Source organism: Lissotriton vulgaris, chromosome 7 (assembly GCF_964263255.1).
Source record: "Lissotriton vulgaris chromosome 7, aLisVul1.2, whole genome shotgun sequence".
NCBI classification, from domain to species: domain Eukaryota; kingdom Metazoa; phylum Chordata; class Amphibia; order Caudata; family Salamandridae; genus Lissotriton; species Lissotriton vulgaris.
The window spans coordinates 985,246,010-985,272,420 of NC_141695.1; positions in this window are offsets into that span (position 1 = coordinate 985,246,010).

Below are 26,411 nucleotides of genomic sequence, written 5' to 3' on the forward strand. Positions count from 1 at the left end.
CGCGTTTCGAATCACCCCTAGTGTGGGGATTCTCCTCAGGACCAAGAGTGTCTCTCGTTTTCTATCCAAGATCACACTGTCAAAAGTTTGTGCTCAATTCAGAGGGTGTTCCCAGCTGTGGTGATGAAAGGATACTTGGTGTTTTCTTTATTTTTGCCAAGCAGTCAGTCCTCTCATCAATACCATATTTTCTTTATTCCGAATCTTGTTTGTGGACATTTAGCTTGTTTTCTCGAGTTGGAAGCTCCCGATGAAGTCCTCTCGATCAATCGAGAGGACTTCATCGGGAGCTTCCAACTCGAGAAAACGACACTGTAGTTTGCTATGGTAGGGCAGGAACCTCGCCACTCCCGCCCTACCATAGCAAACTGCTTTCCTATTTGAAAAATAGGAAAGCAGATTGCTTTTCCTCAGGGGAAGTAGCATGTAAGCTTCTCTCCCTAACGAAAAGCAATGCCGGCTTCCGCAGGTTGCGGGAATCTGGCTGGGACCTTGGGGGCATTGGTGCTCCCCTCATGGTCCCCAATGTTTTATTTGAGCCCCGGGGGATGGTCCCCCCGGTGATAATAAAAATTAGTGATGGAAGCAATTTTTTTTTAACTGTGAAAATATAGTACGACGTATGGTGCGAGGTTTCTAAGTCGACCCGTATGCGTACCTAAGCAAGAAAAAGACATATTTTTTCAGATGTTTATCAAATGTATGTGTTTAGATGTTGGGTGGCTCTAAAAAGAGCCCTTGTGTTTATTGGGAGATTTTAGTACCTACAAGTAAGTTCCGATGCAGAGTCTAAAGTTCAAGAGGAAGACTCTGTTCCCCTCATCTGTAAAATGTACACCATCTCCCCTATAGATGCCATGGATATTGAAACACAGATTGTTGTTGTAAATGGACCCCATTCTATAGTCTCGGAGAAAAGCAGAAACAGATTTATTCACATGTTTCCTAGCTTTCTCAATCTGTGGACAAAATTGATTGGACCAGATCCATTTCTGCCTTTGGCATATATTAGAATAGACAAAGGTAGTTTGGGGGAAACGTGACATCAGTTCAGTAAAGGTGTCCTTAATAAACATTTCCAGACCTACCCCAGTCAAAGTGCCTAGGTCAAGGCCACCACAGTGCACAATTATGATGTCAGGGTGTTGGAGATGTAAAAAGGATTTCACCAATGGCATCAATTGGTGCCACTTTAACCCTCTCTGTCCAATCCATTTAATGTCTTCATTTGGTAAACCTAGGTCTTTGTGATTTCCTTTCCGTTCTGCGTACCTTTGGCTCCAGAAAATATAGCTTTGTCCCACAATCCACACTCTAAGCCTCTTGAAGGGTGGTCTGGATGCACGCAGATGGTGTCTGTAAATGAAGTGGCAGTTTGAAAAGTAACATTTTTCTAAAATGGTGGATAACATGCAGTTTTGAACAAAGAAAAGAAATGATTGGTTGTTTGTAAACATTCCACACTGAAAACTAGGGTGTATGCTTCTGTTTTTTGAAAGCCTAATTTTTATTGGTTAACAAAAACTGATAGAAAAGAATGTTACCTAAGATTAGCTGGTAGATTGACAAGTCAAACACACATGCTGTTTTGATTTGCAACAATCTATGAGGAACTTTTGACCTGTGTTCTCAGTTAGGTGTTTCATGAAGTGTTTCTATGGTAACAGGCAGAAGGCAGAATGGGGGTACGGTAGAAAGCTATGTCATTTTCAAAGGGTTCAAATGTTCGAGCAATAGAAATTAGTGTTTGCTTTTGAGTTAATATGGAAAGTAATGTTATTTGTTAATTATAAGTATATGTGTGTAGATTGAGTGTGTAGATTGTCTGGAAAAGTTTGCTATTTGCCATAGGAATTTCTGACACCCTAGGCCTGCTCTGGGGGTACTTCAAGGACCCTTAAGGCCTAAAAATATATATATTTTTTTAAAGAAAAAATACACAAAGCACGCTTTATGGTTAATTAGCCCCCGAGGGGGCCAAATCCCGGGGACAATCTATTTATTTATAATGGGGGGCCCAGAGGGGCTCCCCAACGCGAGGGACTGCGACCGCCAGGTCTTAAATTTTACGTATGTGGGGGGCTCACGGCCCCCCCAACCCCGGGGACAGCCATCCCCCGGGCTTGTTTTTTAAAGAAAATAAAAAATACCTGTGTCGGGGGGCTCATGCTCCCCCACATGCCCCGGGGACTCTGCCACCTTTTCAGAGTGTAAACTTGTTGAGGAGGAGTGTTTTACAGTGTGCTGAACTTTTGACCTCTGTGGACAGTTGACTTTTGCATGATTTGTTGGGGGTAGGGTTCAAAGTGATGTCAGTTGGAAAGGGTTCAAATGTTGAACCAATAGAAATGTGTGTTTGGTTTTGAATTAATGTGTGAAGGAATTTGATTTGCTATTAACATGTATATATGTGTAAATTGAGAGGGAAAGAGTTCCATTGTCTGGTTTTGCTAAGAACACTGAAATAGAAAGATTCTGTATAAGAATATCTGCTGTGTGACTGGCATTCTTCCTAATATAAAAATCAATTTGAAAGGTGAGTTGATAACTTGTAAGGGAATGTATGTGGTGTATTTTGTTTTTAGTAAGAGTAATGTGTTTATCCTTCTAAAGTGTGTAGAAACGCCGCTACTTAACCAGTACAGCAGACTACGTGCTGACGCTGCGGGACAGACTGTTGTCAGCCGCCATATTGGGGGGAGGAAAGGGTTGCGCTGCAGCTGCTAGCCGCCTCCCACCCTCCTCCACATTGGATAAAAGGATGTTGTCATCCCGTCCGCGCAGCGCGCCAAAGGCAAGCCCGTCTGCGCCCGTCCGCGCCAGGACCGGGCCGAGGGCCACGACCCCTTGCCCCGACCACATGTCGGAGCTGACTACGTATTCACACTCTGAACTCATGCTGCGCAGGTCAGTTCTTTGTAGTACATGCCCGCAGTATGATCCAGAGCTCATTCCACATACTAAAATCATCAGCTGCCCCAGTTGTAATGCCAGTCTACCTTTTAGTAATAACATAGCCAGCCCTAAAAACGGTACCAACAAGACCAAGAAAATAATACTAGCACTCATTAACGCCCGATCTTTGGGCAGGCATAGACAGGACATCGTTGACTTGATCCAAGATAGGAATATAGATTTATTATTCATTACGGAAACGTGGATGGACGGAGCGCCTGATCCAGACTTAGAGGTGGCTGTACCTCAGGTATACAATGTACATCGACTGGAGAGACAGGGAAAGAAAGGAGGGGGCCTGGCAATAATCACCCGAAATATCTTTTTGGTTAGAATATTTCCCATACCCTCTACAGTATGCGAAGCTTTTCAATTCGCTATTAAGCAACAATCTTAAAGGAGCCCTCATATACAGACCGCCTGGTCCCCGTTCTGATTTTCTGTCCAACCTAAACTCTCTGATTGAATCTTTGGCAATCGTAGAATCCTTCATGGTCTTGGGTGACCTACATTTTCATTTAGAAAAAACTGATGATATTAAAACTCAAACCCTAATAGCTGACTTGGAAACCTTAGGGCTTGCACAATTGGTAAAAGCACCTACACACGAGGCCGGCCACACCTTGGATGGCATTTTCTCTAATTTAAAAGAGATTACTATTCAAGATATCCTTCCTCTCACCTGGTCTGATCACTATGCGATTTTTTGTGCCATCTCCATCAGCTACCTTCCCACAGCTAGACAGGTTCGCCCAAGTCAAGAGCCTTTCAAAGTCTGGAAGGATATACACAACGCAGCACTTAGAGCACTGTTAGCCAGTACTCACCCATCCATCTCCGTAGACGTTAATACAGCTGCGAAACAATTCTCAGTCTGGATAGGTAGTGCGATGGACATTCTGGTGCCATCCAAGACCATATCAAGAAATAGGACGGTGCCTTCCGCACCCTGGTTTACGGAAGATCTCCGCCAACAAAAGCAAGCTTGTAGGAAGCAAGAAAGATACTGGCGACGGTCGTATGACCAGGATAGTAAACTGCGATATAAGGAAACATTGGTCAGCTATAAAAAGATGATTAATGAGGCAAAAAAAAAGTTATTTGGGGAACAAATTAATAACGCAAAGAACTCTAGTAAACAACTATATGATGTAGTGAAACAACTGGCAGGGAAATCCCCAGACTTGGTCCCCCCTCCCTCTCAGGCCTTTTGCGACTCCTTGGCTAGTTTCTTTTTTGCCAAAGTAAACAACATCTACTCAGAGTTTTCTGCCAAGGACGAGCTCGCTATCTCCATCACCTACATCATACCCCCTGTTTGCTCATTAACTCAATTTAAGGAAATGAAGCAAGAACAAATAACGGAGATTATGGAACTCATCAAAACAGGGTCGGCGTTGGACCCCTGCCCTCCCAAAGTGTTTCCTCCGGTAATGGACTCTGTAAGTGAAGTCATCACACAAGTTTGTAATGTGATGTTCGAGTCAGGGATCTATCAGGACATGCTGAAGAATACCCTTCTAAAACCTCTTCTCAAAAAACCTGGTCTCGATAAAGAGGTGCTGAAGAATTACAGACCAATAGCTAGCTTGCCTTTTCTAACCTAGGTGGTCGAGAGAGCAATGAATTGTCAACTGTCCGAATACATCGAACAAAACAACCTGCTCGACGACTCACAGTTTGGGTTCTGTAAACTTCACGGTATGGAAACTGCCCTTATTAAAGCCGCTGATGATATCAGAGTTATCAGAGACCAGGGGGGACAGCAGTGCTTATACTGCTGGACTTCTCTGCTGCTTTCGACACGGTCAATCATTCCATCTTGATTGACCGTGTCGGAAATCTGGGCATCCAATCTAGAGCAAGGGACCTGCTTATCTCCTTTCTATCTGGCAGAACACAGGCTGTAACCCTGGGATGATTTAATTCGGCTGAATTGGCTCTGCCTTGCGGGGTCCCTCAAGGCTCATCCCTAAGTCCGACACTTTTTAACATCTATGTGTCGGACTTAGCTAGAGTTATTAAAATCTACAGGATGAGCCTTACCACCTATGCCGATGACACCCAGCTAGTGCTCGCCATCAACAACGATGGAGAAGAGGTAGCTGCACACTTCCAAGAACGTATGTTAGCAATTAAGGATTGGATGGCCGGCAACTGCCTTAGGCTAAATTCCGAAAAGACAGAAGTGGTCATCTTAGGGAAAATCTCCCCGACGTGGTCGTCAATCTGGTGGCCACCATCATTAGGAGCTCTACTAAGTCCCGCCCCAAAGGTCAGGAACTTGGCAGTTATCTTTGATGAAAAACGGAATTTTGTCACCCATGCAAATCAAACAGCGTCTACTGCATTTCATAAGCTCAGGCTTATAAGAAAAATATTCCCGTTCCTTCCTGAAAGTGCAGAAGAAACTGTGGTGAGTGCATTGGTACTTTCCTCACTGGACTATTGTAATGGCCTATTTGCCAATGCACAAGCTCGGGTGGTCGCCAAATTACAAACGATTCAGAATGCAGCGCCAAGACTGCTTTCTAGGACCCCCAAATTTAAACCGATTAGGCAAATAATTAGAAATTAACACTGGTTGACGATTAAAAATCGGATTAAATTTAAAACTCTATGCCTAACATTCAAAGCGCTTCACAAACAAGGGCCGGAGTTTCTTAAAGAGCAGCTCCTCGTTTATCGTCCCACTAGGCAACTAAGATCTACTACACAGCAGCATCTAGTGGTACCGCGCACAAGGACTGTGACTTGGGGAGATAGACAGTTTATGGTCACAGCAGCTAGACTCTGGAACTCCCTACCGTTAGCGATCAGATCAACCCAATCTCTTCTCCAGTTCAGGAAGTCGCTGAAGACATGGTTGTTTGACCAGTAAACTGCCCTCTCCTTAGCACCCACTGACAGATTCCTATCATTCCTTTTTAGAGACACTAACTGAATTCATAGCACCAAGACGCCCAAGGGCAATCGTTGCACTTTACAAATTGCAATAATAAATAAATAAATACATAGAATCACATTCCGAGTTTGTCTGCATTTGGATAACTATTGTGATAAAAGCATTTGGTAAGTTAATGTGTTTAGTGAGTCAGCTTTGTGTACTAAAGTGCAGTACTATAAAATGTAGAATGTGTGCAGTCACTTTTTCAGTTGTAGAGTAGTTAATAGTGTTGCTTGTAATTAGGCTTGTGTTTTAAATCTACAATTTTCCAGTCAGTATAAATACACTACTGTAAACTCTCTGGAACATATTTACAAGCCTCTTGTGTGTCTTTGTGCTGCCATTGCGTCACTTTTTTGATGCAATGTTCGCACAAATAATGCAGCATATTGTTTATGTATTTGCAAAATGAGTCAGGGTTGTGCACTGAAATGTAGTAGTTATATACATGGAATGTGTGCAGTCACTTTATCGTTTCTAGATTAGTAAATGTGATTTTTTGTAAAATGCAAGGTGTTATATTTTTTGTCTAGAATTATACTGTGCGTTTGTGTGCATTTAGGTATTATTCTGAGTGAAGCATTTTTGTATGTTTTGTGTTTACAGATACATAAGTGGTTATAAAGCTATCCTTTTTTCTAGTTTTGATAGAATCATAAACTGGTTATTGTTTTTCTATTTGCAAAATGACTCATGGTTGTACAGTAAAATGCAGTAATTATATTTCTGTGAGGTGTGCAGTGATATTAGCCCTTTAAGAGTAATTAATAGTGTTGCTTGTCTAGAACCAGACTTCTGTTTTAAATGTACAATTTTCCAGTCAGTATACATACACTGCTGCATACACTCTGCAGCAGATTTACAAGCCCCTTGCGCCGTTTTGTTGTTCTATCGTGTCACTTTTTTGATGTAATGTTGGCAAAAATAATGCAGCAAATTGCTTATGTATTTGCAAAATGAGTCAAGGTTGTCCACTGAAATGTAGTAGTTATATACATGGAATGTGTGCAGTCGCTTTATCATTTCTAGATGTGTTTTTTTGTAAAATGCAAGGTGTTATATTTTTTGTCTAGAATAACACTGTGCACTATAAGCACCTCTATGGCACAACCACACTTGGTTAGGTTCTTGTACGGAGGGGGGGGACTTAGCGATTCCCTGCAGGCTCAAAGCTGTCACACATAGGTCAGGATTGACCTATTTGCCTGTAAAGGGGTTGGGAGTCGTAGGGGGGGTGGGGGGGTTTTGGGCACAGGGAACAGCACACTTTTGCACCTTTTTACACATGAGTTTGGCATATGGGGAAGAATGCAACTAGAGTCAATGGCCGGGCCACGATTGGTTTGTCTACTAGACATTGAAGGAAAATTGTTTGTGTGGGAACAGCTTGACTGGGTGGGACAGCCAACAGACGTACCTTAATGAATATAAGAATAATACCGCTCAATGTATGCAGTTCAAATGATCGTCTTAAGAGGCAAGGAGTAGCGGTGCTGATTAGAAATACACGCGCAGATTTTGTGTGTCTCCAGGAGACACACATTGAGGGAACATAGGGTTTCCTATTGGAGCAACTGGGATTTCATTTGCTAGCTTATTCAAGGCAAGGGGCTAAAACCAGAGGGGTGGCTATTCTCTTGAGGCTCATTAATGTGGTGGTAAGGAATAAACTTGAGGACCAATGGGGTAGGTGGGTCTTGATAGAATGTTTGATCGAAGGTGACTGGGTTACGTTGGGATTAATTTATGGGTCAACAGGAGGTGATCCAGACATTTTTGACTTTTTAGACCTAGAACTGGCTACATGGGCTACACAGGTTATTTTAGCCGGGGATTTTAATATTAATGGGGCAGGGGGGCTAGGCTTAGACTCCATTGGGTTTTATCATGGCTGAAAAAGGAGAGTTTGCCGGGCAATCTTGAGCCTAGCTAAGAACAATGCGCTAGTGGATGTATGGGGGGGAGTTAAAATCTAGTGAACCAGGGTTTACTTACTACTCTGCTCCCCATAAGCTATGTGCACGGTTAGATTATTTTATGACATCAAACTCTTTAATACTATCAATAGAGGTAGTGGCAAAACAAAGGCAGGAATGGGGTAGACATTCGAGAGGGGTTTGCTGAGGGACACCGACTATGTCACACATATGAAAACCTGGATTAAAGATTTTTGTGAGGTCATTAGGGGTAGTACGGTTTCAGGGAATGGTTGGGATGCCTTTAAGACAGGGGTCTGCAGAGAGACACTTAGTTTTAGCCTCTTTAAACAAAAGCAAATGCGATTAAAGATGGGAGAGTTAAGTAGGGTGTTATTAGATGCGGAAAAGAACCTGGCACAGTGTATGACAACTGGTGTATTACTCAACCAGGCACTTCTCAAAGTTGCCAGGGCGAAAACGGAGGCAGAAGAGAAAATAGCAACAAAAGCTGCTGATATCTTTTTAGCTAAAAGGGAAAAATATGACGAATTTTGTGAAAGGGCGGGTCACACTTTAGCAGTTTGGGTTAGACAGAAAGCAGCCTTAGGTGAAGTTAAAGAAATAAAGGAATCCAGCAGGCACCTTGTTTCAGATACTGACAAAATTTGCGAAGTTTTTCAACAGTTTTATACTAAACTATATAAGGTAGAGCAACCCAAAGATCCTGGAGAAATTCAAAGATACTTGCACGACACCCCCACTTATACATTAGGGGAGGAAGATAGGGAATTATTGGACGCACCTCTGGTGAAAGAAGAGATTGCTGCCGCCCTGTCAGGTCTGCCCTCAGGTAAGGCAGCAGGGCCAGATCAGATCCCGGGGGAATTTTATACGTTTTATTTTTAATCTATTATCCATGATCTAGTCAATGCAATACAGGAGGCGTAGTTAGGCCTGTCCATACCGGATAGTGGGCAGGAGCGGACATAGTAATCATTTTAAAGAAAGGGAAACCACCTAGCGAGCCAGGTTCCTACCGGCCAATTATGCTTATGAACTCTGATGTAAAGATTTTTTCAAAGGCACTGGCAGTAAGATTTTCAAGGGTAATTGGCACACTGGTTAGTATAAACCAACATGGCTTCATTCCAGGAAGAGGCACTACTCATCACATTCGTAAGGTCAATACATTGTTCAATGCCACAGAAACCCCAGGAGACCTGATGGCAGTTATGCTTCTAGATGCCAAAAAAGCATTTGATCTGGTTTCTTGGGAGTTTCTGTGGGTGGTTCTGAGGTGATCCGGTTTTGGGAAGGGCTTCATTAAGGCGGTACAAGCACTATACATAGCTCCCACAGCACGTATCCGGGTGAATGCAGGATGTACCTCTCCCTTTCAAATCACAAGAGGCACGCGACAGGGGTATCCGTGTTCCCCACTTCTGTTTGCTATGTATATAGACCCATTACTTCGAAAATTGGAACAGAATACCAGGATACCCCCACTGGAGACTCAAAGAGGTCTATGTAATGTTTTGGCTTATGCCGATGATGTGGCGGTTATCACACCATTACCTACAGAGGCTATTAGAGCGGTAGAGGAGGAAGCAGCGCTGTTTGGCCAGGTCTCAGGATAAGCCCTGAACAAATCTAAAACCCAAATTATTAAAAACGAGCAGGTAAAATGTAGAGATTTGCGTGTGGTCCAGTCTGGAGTCTATCTAGGGTAAATATATCTGCGGACCTGGACAAGCTGGTAGAGACAAATATAGGGCCAGTAATCAATAAAGCTAAGAAAGATCTGGATAGGTTTCGTAATCTACATTTGTCCATAGTAGGGCGGACTAACATTGTTAAAATGATCCTTCTCCCAAAATTCCTCTATCTGTTTAGGGCAATCACCCTTATGTTTGAATCTAAATGGTTTAACATTCTAGAACAGATGATAAATAGATTCGTCTGGGCGCATGGCAAATCAAGAAGAGCGCTGAGATACATGTCACTCCCTAGGGATAGAGGGGGATGGGCAATGCCTGATTTTAAATTGTACTATTGGGCAGCAGCCCTGCAACAAATGACAGGGCTGATAGGGGGAGCAGAGTCCGAATTAGAGGAAGCACTAGGGTCTGTTTCTATTTATGCACTAGTGCTTGGTGAAGAGGCAGAGAATGCTTTCTTGAAGTATACCGATCCCAGTTACTTTAAAAGAACGAAGTTCCAAACTGTCATTGCAGCACAAAAAGTTTGGAAGGCATTTATGAAAAGATTTGGTTTGGGGAGATGTAATGCATACATTAGGTTATTTAAGAATCCCACACTACTGCAAGAAATGGTTTCAGATACTGTCTTTTTTAGAATGGGGGCGGCGGGGGCAGAGAAAAAAGTGGGGGATATGATTGGGCTTGAAAGAATGCGTCAATTCACTGATATTCAATTGACTTTCGGACTCAACTCAAGAAACTTTTTAAAGTATTTACAGGTTAGGAGTTTCCTAACCACTAAAAAAGGCGGACCAAGAGGATTCGAGAAAAATACAATTTTGGAGGCAATTCAAGGCGGAACTGGATGCACAATCAAAAAATTCTGTACTGAGCTCATTGAAAGTAGAGAAGACGACCTTGCAAAATATAAAACTAAATGGGCAGGCAAGTTAGGAACAGAACAGGAGGTTTTCTGCTTGTCATTAGAGCTAGGCCAGAAAATTCTTTGCTCGGCCGCCCTCCAAGCACAACATTATAAGACAATTTACTCATTATACTACACACCATCTAGGATTGCACAATGGGGAGGAACGCAGAGGATTAACTGCCCACGTTGCAATAGCTTAGAAGCAGACATAACACATATCTTTGCTACTTGCCCACACTTACAGCCTTTACTTAACTCCATTGAACTATTTATGAAAAATTCTTTGGGAATAGAGGTCAAGCTGACCCAGGTCAGGATTTTATTGGGGGTAACCAAGGATTCTACCCAGTCTCAATATGATTATTTCTTATTTGTTGCTACGGCAGTGTTTCGAATCTGTATTGCGTCAGCATGGCTTGACCGAAACCCACCCACTCTACACCAATGGGTGGCCAAGTTGCTAAATGCCTATAATCTAGAGAAGGTGATTTACGTAAGAAAAGGAAAAAGGGGAAGAGTGCTAGGGCTAAAAATATGGGACCCCCCTTAATACCTGGAAGGAAAGGTAAGCCCCTATCGCTTAGGTTAATCATTCTCACTGATCGCATTTTGATTTATTCATTAATTTCCTTTTTTCTACTTGATCTGATTGACCTATACAGCGATATTTGTTAGGTTGACCCATGTATATATGTTTCTTATTTTCAATCTAATTTAAGAATGTATATGCAGATCTATTTAAGATTATTTAAGACTTGTACGTTCAAACAGTTCACAGCTTATACTTATGCTAGTTTCTGTTTTAGTTTTTTATTATGATACACATTGATTTGCAGTATTGGCTGTGTTTTCTTTTTCTTTTTTTCTCTTCTATTTTCTTTTCACTGAATGTGCCCTGTGAGAAAAAATAAAAAAGTATTAAAATAAAAATAAAAAAAGAAATATAGTAGTTATATACATGGAATGTGTGCAGTCACTTAACCGTTTGTAGACTAGAAAATGTGTTTTGATAAAATGTAAGGTCTTATATTTTTTGTCTAGAATCACACTGTGCGTCTGTGTGAATTTAGGAATTATATTTGCCCCTTTTTCACACTCTCCCCCTCTCTTCTCATGGTCCCCCTATCTCCTCATACACACTCCTATCTCCTTATACTCCCCCTCTCTTCTCACACTCCCCCTCTCTCCCCTCATACTCCCCCTTCTCTCCTCATAGTTCCATGTCTCTCCTCATGGTTCCCTCCCTCTCCTCATACTGCCCCCTCTCTCCTCATACTCCCCCCTCTCCTCATACTCCCCCCTCTCCTCATACTCCCCCTCTCCACATATACCATCTCTCCTCATACTTCCCCTCACTCCTTATACCCCCTCACTCTGCATACTCCCCTAAGTCCTGAAACTCCTTCCTGTCTCCTCATACTCTCCCCTCTATCCTAATACACACTACTCTCTCCTTATACTCCCCCTTTCTCCTCATACTCGCTCTTCTTTCCGCTTACTCCCCCCCTCTTCTCATACTCCTCTCTCTCCTTATACTCCCCCTCTCTCCTCACACTCCCCTTCTCTCCCCTTATCCCTCTCTCTTTATACTCCCCCTTTCTCCTCACACTCCCCCTCTTTCTCCTCATACTCCCCCTTCTCTGCTAATTCTCCCATGTCTCTCCTCATACTTCCCCCTCTCTCCTCATACTCCCTCCTCTCATCATACTTCCCCTTCTCTCCTCCTACTCCTTGCTCTCTCCTCATACTCCCCCTCTCCTATACTCCCCCTCTCCTCATACTTCCTCCTCTTTCGCCATACTCCCATCTCTCCTTATACCCCTCCCTCTCTTCTCATACTATCCCCTCTCTCCTCATGCACCTCTTCTCTCCTTATACTCCCCCTCTCTCCACATTCTCCCCATCTCTCCTCATACTACCCCCTCTCTCCTTATACACATCCCTCTCTACTTATACTCCCTCTCTTCCTCATACTCGCCCCTCTCTCCACATACTCCCTCTTCTCTCCTCATACTCCCATTTTCCACATATTCACCCCTCTCCTCATACTCCCCTCTCTCTCCTCATATCGCCTCACTCCTCATACTCCCCCATCTCCTCATACTCTTCCCTGTCTCCTCATACTCCGCCCTCTCTCCTCATGCACCCCCTCTCTCCTTATATTCCCTCCTCTCTCCACATTCTCCCCCTCTCTTCTTACACCCCCTCTCTCCTCATACACACCCTCTCTCCAGATACTCCCCCTTCTCACCTCATAGTCCCACGACTCTCCTCAAAATTCACCCTCTTTCCTCCTACTGCACCCTCTCCTCATACTTCCCCTCTCCCCTCATACTCCCCCTCTCCTCATATTCCCCCTTGTTCTTATATTCCCTCCTCTTCTCATACTCCCCCCTCTCTCCTCATACCCCCTCACTCCTCATACTCCCCCATCTCTTCATACTCCTCCCTCTCTCCTTATAATCCCCCTTTTCTCCTCATACTACCCCATCTCTTCATACTTCCTGTCTCCCCTTATACTCCCCCATCTCCTCATACTCCCCGTCTCCTATTATTCCCTCCTCTCCTCATACTCTCCCTCCCTCCTCATACCCCCTCACTCCTCATACTCCCCCATCTTCCCATACTCCTTCCTGTCTCCTCATACTACCCCCTCTCTCCTCATACACACCCCTCTCTCCTTATACTCCCTCTCTGTCTCCTCATACTCCCCCCTCTCTTCTCACACTCCCCCTCTCTCTCCTATACTCCTCCCTCTCTCCTCATATTCCCCCGCTCTCATCTTTGAACCACCTCTGTCCTCATACTCCTCCTCTCCTCATACTCCCCCTCTCTCCTCTTACTTCTCCCTCTCTCTTTATACCTCCCCTTCACCTCATACTACCCCCTCTGTCCTCTTACTCCCCCCTCTCTCCTAATAACCACATGTCCTCATAGTTTCCCCTCTCTCCTCATACTCCCTCCTCTCTACTCATTTTCCCCTCTCTCTTCTCATACTCCCAAACTTTCTCCTCATACGCCCCCTCTCTCATACCCCCTCTCTCCTCATACTTCCCTTCTCTCTTCTGATAATCTCCCCTCTCTCCTCATACTCCGCCCTCTCCTCATACTCCCCCGTCTCCTCATACTCTTCCCTCTCTTCTTATACTAACCCTTTTCTTGTCATACACCCCTGTCTCCTAATACTCCCCTCTCTCTCCACATTGTCCCCCTCTCTTCTCATACTCCCCCCTCTTTCTTCATACATACCCCTCTCTCCTTATACTCTACCTCTCTCCTCATACACATCTCTCTCTCGTTATATTCTCCTTTCACTCCTCATACTCCCCACTCTCTCCTCATATTCCCCTCTCTCTCTCTTCAGTCAGGGTCTCTCCTTACAGAACTGTAATCATTTAGTCAGTGCTCAAGTACTGATGCAGTGAAGTAGGCTTTAGCACATGTACTTCTTCAAAACCCCTATATCTCCCTGGTCGCCCTCCCTCGCCATAGGACCGCGCTACATGTCTGCGGGATATATATTTCACTTCATCCGCTGCAAACTCATCATATTTGTCTATTTGTTTTCGTATCTCTGCTAGAAGGGAATCAGACGGGTCCGCTGCAAATCTGCTTTCCAACCCCTGAATATCTTTTTCAATTTTCTCCAATTGCCCTCGAATATCTTTCAAAATACCCACGTGTGCACTTATACAGTGGCCCCGGATGGTTACTTTAAAGGCTTCCCATAGAGTACGGGTGCTTGTGACTGAGCCAGTATTAGTCTCAAAGAAGATCTCTATGGCCGCTCTCAGACCCTCCCGAAACACTTGGTCTAGCAGAGCCATGGGCCGCAGCCTCCAGGTAAATTGTCTAGGAGTGTGTGTCGGTATTTCCAGTGTGAGCATAACCGGGGCATAATCTGACAACGTCCTAGGCATGTGGGTCACTGCCGTGGTCCAGGTGCATACATCCTATGTTACTAACCAATAGTCCAGTCTAGACCACGTGAGATGTGTGGACGAATAGCATGTGCCTTCCAGTGTATTAGGATGTCGCTGTCTCCATATATCTAACATATTCCACTCAGCCATCCCTTCACGTAAAACCTTGGCCGAACATTTACCATACCTGTCTTGGCCTGTGGATCTATCTAGTGTGGAGTCTAAGCAGGTGTTGAAGTCACCCCCCAGATTATTGTGCCAGGCTGTGTGTCCCTCAATGTTGACCATAATTTGTCATAAAAAACGGGGTTGTCCGTGTTTGGGCCATACACATTTACTATGGTGAAGATCGAGCCTCCAAAGTCGCCCTGCAGTATCGCGAATCACCCCTGATCATCACACACTGACTTAAGGTGTGTAAAAGGGACCGTGCGTTTCACCCATATCAGAACCCCCCTGGCATATGACGAGTAAGAGGATGTCAGTCGATATGAGGCCCAGCGTTTTCCAATAGTGTGTTCACTTGCGTCAGTGAGGTGTGTCTCTTGTAGGCAGGCTATATCAATTCCATGTCTGTCTAGGTATGCAATCATCTGTAGTATTTTCCGTGGGTTATGAAGCCCACGCACATTCCAGGTGAGAAGTTTTAGCGGTCTGTAATCTTTAAGTGGGTCCCCCATGTCGTGTGCGTGTGTCCAGCATCAGTAGCTCATGTATATATCCTCTTAAACTATCAGCGCCAAATGTGTCGTCCGTTAATCTGCTAGTCAAGAGTTTTCTTTGCCCCCCCTACCACCCCACCCACTCTACCGCCCCGACTTCAGTGGAGACATCCCCTAAGGTAAGTTGCAATACAACCCCCATTCAACCTAAGGAAAAAAAAAAACATAAAAAACGTAGACAACGTCAAAGTTATGCGATTCACGCGAGGGGGTCAGAGCTGCCCACTCGTTTCTTGCCACTAATCGTTGCATGAGTCTGAGCCCGCCAAGAGGTAGTTACCCCAACACCCGTTCTCCGCGAGTCTGTTCAGCTATGAAACCTAAAACACATTTTAAAGAACTGCAGTACATTTTCAACATTATACCCTTTGAAATGGCAATCATTATGCGGCTTACATGAAATATCTAAGCAAGTGTCCACTTTTCTGGGCAAAGCATTCGCGGTGATCAGGAGGCCGGGGCGTTCACTGTCCGCTGTAACCAGGATAGCCAACTTAGTCCAAACGCACCCCGCCCCCTATCAAGGCCTCAGTTTAATCATACATTATTTATTCCACATCCAACGTGCTAGGTTGTTCTCCATGTTCACTTCTCGGTGATCTTCTCCTCCCACTGCCTTTTCCTTTCTGTTTCAAAAATGTCTGCACCTCCGAAGCGTCATTAAAGATTTTAGCCTTGCCCTCCACTGTGATCTTGAGTCTTGCGGGGTATAGCATTGCGTAGGGTATTTGGAGCTCACGTAGTTTCTGCTTTGCATCCATAAACTTTTTTCGCGCCTCTTGTACCGTCGAGGTAAAGTCCGGATATAGTGAGATGGTCATGCCTTCTTGGGTTAGTGTGCCAATTTCCCTTGCTTTCTGTAACGCAGCATCACGGTCCCTGTAGTTTAGTAATTTTGCTATTATAGGCTGTGGCCTGGAGCCCTTGGGCGGTCGTGGGGCCAGTGACCTGTGTGCTCTCTCCTCTATGAATACTTCCGAGAAGGTATCACGTCCCAACATAGAAATGAGCAGCTTTTCTACGTAGTGTTCCATGGGGCCCGTGTTAGTGGTCTCCGCAATTCCCATCAGGCGTATGTTACTCCTCCTAGATCTTGCCTCCAAATCCTCATCCTTGGCCACCATCATCTCTAGCCGTTTTTCCATCTTAGTTTGTTTGGAGTCCATCCATACCTGAGAGTCTTCGGCCTCGGAAATCCGTCTTTCCGCCTTGTCCAGACGCTCCGTTTGCATATCCAGGTGTTCGGACATCTTGTCGACTCGGTACGTTAGGGCATCTATTTTCCCATCTATATTTGTAAGTGAAGTTTGCATTGTTCAGAACATTGTTTGCACTGCGTCATTAGTAGTCGTCCCCACTGCCAATGGCGCAGTTGTAGGGGGGGCCTGTGTCTCTGAGCTGCCATCAGGTTGTTTTTTGGCCTGGTCAAATGTTATCTTGGTCTGGTTACGATCCGGCTTCCCCATTATCTAACCTTCGTGAGGCGTAGGCCACCAGTAGATAGTGACAATAAGGGCTTTGTGGTCGCCTTGCTCACGTACTGGCCGCGGGCAAGATGGCGCCTCTGGTCTGTCGGGTGAGCCAACACAATCAATGGCAGCACCGTCCCTCCCTCGCAGCGGCGGCTAAGGTGTATATCAACCAGGTGCGCACCACCAGGGTCAATTCAGCAGTGGTCTACTCCCCCGTTGTCCCTGCGACGCCAGTCTCCTCCACCTCATCAGCGTCTCCGCCAGTCTTTAATTGCGCACGCAGCCCCCTACGCGGCCAAGTGGTAGTATCCCGTGAGCCACTCACTCTCGGTTTGGATCTCCGTAGTTGGGTCCTAAGTTACCAGCCCACAGTCACTAGGTCAGGGCTGTACACCCAGCCGCAGCTCGGCCCCCTTCAGAAAACTTCAGCGGGTGTTCAATTCAGCACCAGACCGACTCCGTTCGCCAACTGACATGCGACCGCCTACCGGTCAATCGGCTCACCTCGTCTGGCCTGGCGGTCCGCCACTGATACTGCCGGTACCCGCTTCCCACCTGATCTGCAAGTCGGGTCTCCACCAGTTCCGGGTCTCTGGGCATCAGATCACAGCTCGATTCAGCCCCACGCTGGTCTCCGCGGCCACGGGGTCTTACCTTCGGCGCGGCCGCCGCACCCCTCCCGCACTGCGGGTCTCCGCCGCACGCGAGGCCGCTGCTTCAGGCCCGTATCTGCATCCCCAGGCCTCCATGCACGCCTCAAGGCTTGTCATTTCCCCAGGAGCTGCGGTCGGCGTTTTTCTGGCGCTTCCGTCTCCCGTCTGCAGTTACGGTAGTATCTCGCTCACAGTAGCACAGTGCTGATGGGCATAAAGGATGTGGATACAGCATTGTGTAGGGCTCAGGCGAGGAGCTCGCTCAGGCAGTGGCCATCTCGTCCCGCGGCTAGCTCCGACCCCTCACCTGCATACATTAACAGGATCCAAAGAGCACAATTCTCCAGGTGTCTTGTACTCAATATTTTTTATATTAGAATTTGCCTCTCGAAGAAATTCTAGTAAATGATCCCAAGCGTAAAGTCACCTCTGTCTACTCACAGTTCGCCTCTCTTAGCTTATAGGGTACTGTTTCTTTTTGCATTGTGTCTCATGTTAGTATGTAATGCTGGCAAAAAATAAATGGTGCATATTGGAAATGTATTTTGGAAATGAGTCAAGTTTCTGCACAGTAATATAGTGGTCATTTAAATGGGGTGTGCTCTGTGTCTAAAACGATTTACTATGCTAAATGTTTTTTGGTAAAATGTATTGCTTTAACATTTTTGACAAGGATCACACTGAGTGTCTGTGTCTATTAAGGAATTATATTTTCACCTTTTTCTATAATGTCACCTGTGTCTCCTCACAGTTTGCATCTATTAGCTTATAGGGTACTGTTTCTTTTTGCATTGTGTCTCATGTTAGTATGTAATGCTGGCAAAAAATGAATGGTGCATATTGGAAATGTATTTTGGAAATGAGTCAGGTTTCTGCATTGTAATGTAGTGGTCATTTAAATGGGCTGTGCTCTGTGTCTGAAACGATTTACTATGCTAAATGTTTTTGGGTTGAATGTATGGCTTTAACTTTTTTGACAAGGATCACACTGAGTGTCTGTGTGAAATAAGGAATTATATTTGCACCTTTTTCTAAAATGTCACCTGTGTCTCCTTACAGTTTGCATCTCTTTGCTTATAGGGTACTCTTTTTTTATATTGTTTCTCATGTTTTGATTCAATGCTGGATTAGAGATAGATGACACAGGCAGAGAGTGAGGTGGCACATGGAAAGAGAGAGATAGCGCAGGCAGAGAGTGAGATGGCACACGGAAAGAGAGAGATAGTGCAGGCAGGGAGTGAGATGACACAGGCAGAGAGTGAGATGTCACACGCAAAGAGAGAGATGACACACAGAAAGAGAGAGATGGTGCAGGCACACAGTGAGATGACACACGCAAAGAGAGAGATAACACACACAAAGAGAGAGATGGTGCAGCGACTGAGTGAGATGACACACACAAGGAGAGAGATGACACACACAAAGAGAGAGATGACACACACAAAGAGAGAGATGACACACACAAAGAGAGAGATGACACAGGCAGAAATTGAGATGACACACGCAAACAGAGAGATGACACACACAAAGAGAGAGATGGGGCAGAAACAGAGCGAGATGACACACGCAAAGAGAGAGATGGTTCAGGGCGAGAGTGAGATGGCACACAGAAAGAGAGAGATAGTGCAGGCACAGAGTGAGATGACACATGCAAAGAGAGAAATGACACACCCAAAGAGAGAGATGGTGCAGGGACTGAGTGAGATGACACACACAAGGAGAGAGATGACATACACAAAGAGAGAGATGGCACACACAAAGAGAGAGATGACACACACAAAGAGAGGGATGGGGCAGGCACAGAGAAAGATGACACACGCAAAGAGAGAAATGACACACACAAAGAGAGAGATGGTGCAGGGACTGAGTGAGATGACACACACAAGGAGAGAGATGACAGAGAGATGACACACACAAAGAGAGAGATGACACACACAAAGAGAGAGATCGTGCAGACAGAGATTGAGATGACACACTCAAACAGGGAGATCACACACACAAAGAGAGAGATGCAAAGAGAGAAATGACACACACAAAGAGAGATGTGGTGCAGGGACTGAGTGAGATGACACACACAAGGAGAGAGATGACACACACAAAGAGAGAAATGACACACACAAAGAGAGATGTGGTGCAGGGACTGAGTGAGATGACACACCCAAGGAGAGAGATGACACACACAAAGAGAGAGATGACACACACAAAGAGAGAGATGGGGCAGGCACAGAGTGAGATGACACATGCAAAGAGAGAAATGACACACACAAAGGGAGAGATGGTGCAGGGACTGAGTGAGATGACACACAGAAGGAGAGAGATGACACACAGAAAGAGAGAGATGACACACACAAAGAGAGAGATGACACAGGCAGAGATTGAGATGACACACGCAAACAGAGAGATGACACACACAAAGAGAGATATGGGGCAGAAACAGAGCGATATGACACAAGCAAAGAGAGAGATGGCGTAGGGAGAGAGTGAGATGGCACACGGAAAGAAAGAGATAGCGCAGGCAGAGAGTGTGATGACACACGTAAAGAGAGAGATGACACACACAAAGAGAGAGATGACACACACAAAGAGAGAGATGGGGCATGCACAGAGTGAGATGGCACACGCAAAGAGAGAGATGACACACACAAAGAGAGAGATGACACACACAAAGAGAGAGATGGGGCAGGCACAGAGGGAGATGACACACGCAAAGAGAGAAATGACACACAAAAAGAGAGAGATGGTGCAGGGACTGAGTGAGATGACACACACAAGGAGAGAGATGACACACAGAAAGAGAGAGATGACACACACAAAGAGAGAGAAGACGCACACAAAGAGAGAGATGACACAGGCAGATATTGAGATGACACACACAAATGGAGAGATGACACACACAAAGAGAGAGATGGGGCAGAAACAGAGCGAGATGACACACGCAAAGAAAGAGATGGTGCAGGGATAGAGTTCGATGGCACACGGAAAGAGAGAGATAGCACAGGCAGAGAGTGAGATGACACACGCAAGGAGAGAGATGGCGCAGGCAGAGAGTGAGATGACACATGCAAAGAGAGATGGCACAGGCAGAGAGAGAAATGACACACACAAAGAGAGAGATGACACACACAAAGAGAGAGATGGTGCAGGCAGAGAGTGAGATGACACAGGCAAAGAGTGAGATGGTGCAGGCAGAAAGTGAGATTAATAATGAAACTGTACTGCAGTGCCATAAACTGAGAAACAACACTCACTGCATGATTTCCTACTCTGGTGAGACACAGTTGCTGTGCTATAAACTTAGTTATGTTGTAAACTAGTGTTTATATCGTTTACTTATTGTCATTGCTATGTAGAATGTTAGTAGTGGTCTATAATATGTTCTTTTTTCTTTACCACAGATTGAATCATCTATAGAAAGATAAAAGAATATGCCGACGAAGGAAAGAAGAAGAAAAAGTTATAAACATGCTTTATTGTCCAAGAAAACACAATTAGAAGATTCATCCAACACACAATCTTCAGTGAAAAAAAGAATGCTCCTGGTAAACAAACAAAGGACTTTTTAAGGAAATTAAAGCAACGGAAAAACATCTGGATATTAATTCAAAGAAAAAAAAATCATCTGTAAATACGAAGAAAAAGCAGAGCCCCCCAAAAAATGTTAGACCTGTACAAGGAGATGATATTGTCTATAGTAATAAACGGAGAAATCAATTTATTGACATTCGCAGACGAATGTTTTATAACAGAATTATTTTAAATTTATTAAAAAATGTTAAGAATTATAAAAAGAAAACTGCTTTTTATAAGAAAAAGAAAAGTATAGTGAAGATTGTGGATCAAGCTTTCGAAGTAAAAAAAAGTTATATATTTTAGTAATCAATAGAATTCTAAAACTAGTGCGTATGTGGTAACTGGTATTTATTTATTTATTTATTTTATTTATTTATTGACATTTGTAGAGTGCGGCGAATACCCGTGGGCGTCTCGGCGCTAATTAAGGGATGGATCAGCAACTGGGGTAAAGAAGGTATTGATGTGTCAATGGTCTCAAGAATGGTAGTCTGTATTTAACACATGGTGTATCAAAGGTTATGTTAGAGTTTGACGTGGTGCATCGTATTATCACATGAATGATGTCATCAGTGTTGTGATCAGTGCTGTCAGTTGATGATGTCATCAGTGATGTCATCAGTGATGTCATTTGAGATGTCATCAGTGATGTCATCAGTGATGTCACTGACCATGTCATCAGCAGTGGATTGCGGGCGCGCAAGTTATAGTGAGTCCAACTAACTATAACGTGGCAATTTCAATGGTTTTGTATGAGTAAAATGTTCAGCTAACTATAACTGGTGTGAAACCTATGGTTTTTTCAGTGAATATATATATATAAACACTAACATCCCTCCAATGGGAGTGTACCATCTGTGTTTAAATTGCTGATATTGACGGTTATCCCATTTGGTGCAAGAGTTGAAAAGGACTAAAGGCTGAAACACATGCTCCTTGCAATAAAAGCATTTATTTAACTCATTAGGTAATTGGTCAATGCCTTTTGGGAACTTTAATGATATATAGAGGGTCCGCCCTGATGTGACTGAGGCACCCGTCCTGTGTTCGTAAATAATTTTGGAACTTGTACATGTGTGTATTTAGATATTTTCTGAACCGCCATGTTGGATTTGTGAAAGCCATCCCATCGGCAAAGTTCTGTAATTATTCAAATTATGGGATACACGGCCATTTGACCGACTCCTGCAGACTTGAGCCACATGCATTTATGAATTTTGGCTATGACGTGGGAAATGTAATAACAATATTGAATCTGTCAATGAATGCAGCTTTTAGAGCGAGTGACTTTTGTGGAAAATAAACAGTTTGGAGAAGAAAATTGTGTATTTTTTGCTGTCAGTGCTCATTGTAATTGAATGCACCCCTACGTTGTCCAAACGAGACTGCATGATTACCAAGTAGCAAAGTGGAGGTGCTAATATTTGAGCAAATGCAGAATGTAACCATTAAAAGATGACGACCAGAAATGTCATGTTGAAATCAGGATGGCAGCAGTCCTTTCACATACTTTACTATTATCTCTCTAATGGGAGTGTACGTTTAAGGAAAATGGGGTGCAATTGAAAATAAAATTGCTTTATTGAAAACTCAAACTCACACATGGGGGTCTGCTGCCCCAGCAGGCCACCATCCCTATATTTGCAGCCCATTCCCAATGGGTCGCAAAGTGTGACCTGCCTCATAAATATTAATGAGGCAGGTCCCTTGTGACCCATTGGAGAATCGCAAACAGTGACTCTGTGACAGCTCCATCAATGCCTTTTCGGGAACTTTAATGGTATATCTCCGCTGTGCCACTTTGGATACTCTTCCTTTGTCCATTTTAAGAGCCTGCTTGGTTAAGATTAATACTGTTCAAAATATTTTATTGAGCATAGTATATCAAACATCAAAGACATAAAGGAAAAAAGTATTTCAACTGTAGGAGTAAATGGGAATTTCATTACAATATATGGAATACTGTTTTAACTGCCACAAAATTGTGTAAAAATTAGTGCACTCAGATAAACGAAAAGAATAAACAAACAAGGGCTATGAGGTTAAATTGAGAGTGAATCAGAACTTTCTATATGTTATAATGTATTCAGGATATCAACATAGGAGTAAAGAGTACACCATATATTATTTGTAAGCATGGGAGAAGTAGAAGCAGTAGATAATAAAAAAGGTAGGTAACCAAGTCTAAGAAAAGTTATCCAATCCTTCGAAACATGAGCTGAAAGTAAGTTAGCATCTTTCCAATTTGATGTAATGGATTTTACAGCTGTAGAGATTAGAAAGTCAAACAATTTACAATCATTAGGGATAAGAGCATAGGAAAGCGAAAAAAACTTACATATAATGATACTGAGCAAAAAAGGGAGGTGAAAACAGATTTTTTTAATGCTTTCCCAAATTTCTGTCCAAAAATTAGAAACAATAGAACACTCATAATGCATGTAAACAATAGAACCTACTGAAGATTTACAACGCCAGCAATTCGGTGTGTCAAGTAAGTGACATTTCGCATCCAAACAGATTCCCATTAATCAGGTGTTTATGGAGTCCCTAAGGAGAGGTTTCATTTAATCATTTGTGGAGATACATTAGAAATTTTGTTAACAAGTTTCTTGTATACTTTGGATGCGATATGCTCTGAATTAGTTATAATAGTAATGCATAATTCCATTCCAGACACTTTAGCGGATGGTATTGAGTTAAAGTTTGCATTAAGAATTGAGTTGTATCACAATTCATATTAATAATACTCTTGTTTTGAAAGGTGAAATTTGCTCTGCAGTTTACTAAAGGAGTAGAACATATCTCCCTGACAAATATCACTAATATAGAAAATGCCTGCAGCAAGCCATGAAGACCAAAAAGAAATTGGTTTGTTAAATTTCAAATGGGGATTATTCCAAAGTGAGACTTTTTTAGAAGTTCTCAAACTGATTAAAAAGTGAGTATCAAAAGAGAATACAGCTAGTTTGGTTCTATTCTGGATAGGTGAAATTTTGCCAAGTTTTGTATTTCTGTCAATGTTAAAAAGGCTGGTAACGGAAAGGGATGCAACAGAGACTGTTCTGTTACTAATCATGTAGCGGGTTTTGTTAAGTATAGGTAGAATAGAACCAAAATGAGCTATGATCTACAAGGAATGACAGATATGTTTTAACATTAGTTATACCAAAACCTCCCTGCTTTTTGGGACCCTGCAAGCATTTAAGGCTAATCCAGGCCGGTTTACTATTTCAGAGGGATTGATTGATAAATATATACAGAGATTCATAAAAAGTAGGTGGGAAACAAATTGGTACCATAGATAAAGTGTACATTATTTGCAGAGTAATAGCCATTTATTTGTTGCTATTCTGCCTCACCAATTCAAGTGAAGGGCTGAAAGTAGTAAATGTAAGTTCAGTGGTAAAGTTGATAGAGTTTGAAAAGGACAAAGTATTTAGGAGAATGAGAGTTCCATAAGATCTCTGTATTGGCTTTCATGCCAACCTCCATGAAGGAATGAAGGCCATCGCCGACTGGATGAAGATCAGCCGTCTGAGGCTGAACTCGGACAAGACGGAAGAACTCATCCTCAGCTCCAACCCTTTAGCCTGGGACGACTCCTGGTGGCCAACAGCACAGGGGGCAGCCCCGACTCCCACCGACCACGCACGCAACCTGGGAATCATCCTCGACTCAACGCTCTCAATGACCAAGCAAGTCAGCGCCGTCTCCTCCTCCTGCTTCAACACCCTCCGCATGCTCCGCAAGATTTACAGATGGATCCCGACAGATACAAGAATGACAGTCACCCAGGCCCTCGTAAGTAAGCAGACTCGACTACGGAAACGCCCTGTATGCAGGATCCCCAATCAAGCTCATCAATCAACTACAACACATCCAAAACGCTTCAGCACGACTGATCCTTGATGTACCACGACACAGCCACATCACCCCCACCTGAGAAACCTGCACTGGCTCCCCGTCAACAAGAGGATATCCTTCAAGCTCCTCATCCAAGCACACAAGGCACTCCACAAGACCAGCCCAGCCTACCTCAACAGATGGCTCTCCTTCTACACCCCCAACCACCAGCTACGCTCCGCCGACCTCTCACTCGCCACTGTCCCGCGCATCCGAAGAACAACCACCGGGGGGAGATCCTTCTCCCACCTCGCGGCCAAGACATGGAACACCCTCCCACTGAGCCTACGACAGACCTAAGACATGCTGACCTTCAGCAGGACACTAAAGACCTGGCTGCTCAATCAGTAGCGGCCCCCACCCCCCCCCCAGCGCCTTGAGACCCTCACGAGTATGTAGTGTGCTAAACAAATGACTGATTGATTGATTGATTGATTGATTGATGTTAGGAATACACTATGCATTTAAAGAAAAACATTTGCTTTTACTTATATGCAATTTATGACCAGAGACATGTGCATATTTACTAATAGTGTCTAAATTAGAAGGTTAAAAGTAACAGGGTCAGTAATATATAGCATGATATCATCGGCAGATGGTGAGATTTTCAAAACCACATCTTTAATGTTAATTCAAGTATGGTAATTGTTTCAACAACTGCAGCATAAAAGGGGTTCAATGGCAAAAAGGAATAAAAGGGGTGATAAAAGACACCCTTGTCTAGTTTATTTATGCAAATTGAAAGAGTGGGCAAAAATACCATTAACATGAATTGTAGCTGATGGGTCATTATATAGTGTCTTAATCATATTTATTAAATTGAGATCCAAATGAAAAGCTTCTAACATGTGAAAAAAGAATTTCCAGTGTACTTTATCAAAAGCTTTTCTGCATCTAATGCTGATAGCCCACAAGGTCCTTGATTTTATCATCAAAGCATAAAATATGTCATAAAAGGCGTGTGTTGTGTGACGAAAATCTGCCTTTCATTAATCAAATTTGATCTGAATTAATATTAGAATTTAGTAAAGGGGTTAATGTGCTGGCTAATATTTTAATATATATTTTACAGTATTTATTATTAAAAGATATTGAATGATAATTAGCAACTAAGGTAGGGTCTTTGTATGGCTTCAGTAGAACAATAATAATAGTTTCTTTAAAGGTAGCTTCTACATGTATGCTATTGGGCCCTTGAGATTTTTTTCAGTGAAGAGAGTTGATTGAAGACTGAATTTTTTAACATCAATTGGGTTGCCTAGGCGGAGCCAGTTTTCAGCAGAGATTTGGGGCAGGTGGCAATCTTTTGGAAATGTAGTAATTTAATCAGTTGACAGAGGTGTAGGTTTATCATAAAGGGCAGAGTAGAAAGACAGAAATTCCCTGGCAATGTCTTCCGCTTGAGAAGTATCATAATTACAGTAATTTGGCATTTGTCTTTTTTGTATGTAAAAAATTAGTTAAAAAGGCATTCAGATTTATTGGAACTAAAGTAGTAGTTTTTTCTTGCACAATTTGTAAACCTGCTCTTTTACTGAGTAGGATGTCGTGCTCATATCTTTTGTAGTTGAATTTTATATTTAGTGTCTCTAGATCTGATAAACAATCGTTCTAGTTCAGCCATTTCCTTTTCTAATGTAGATAGAGTAGCATAACATGTTTTGTTCTAATATACCATAAGGGATATGGTAGAACCTCTAATGTATTCATTAAAAA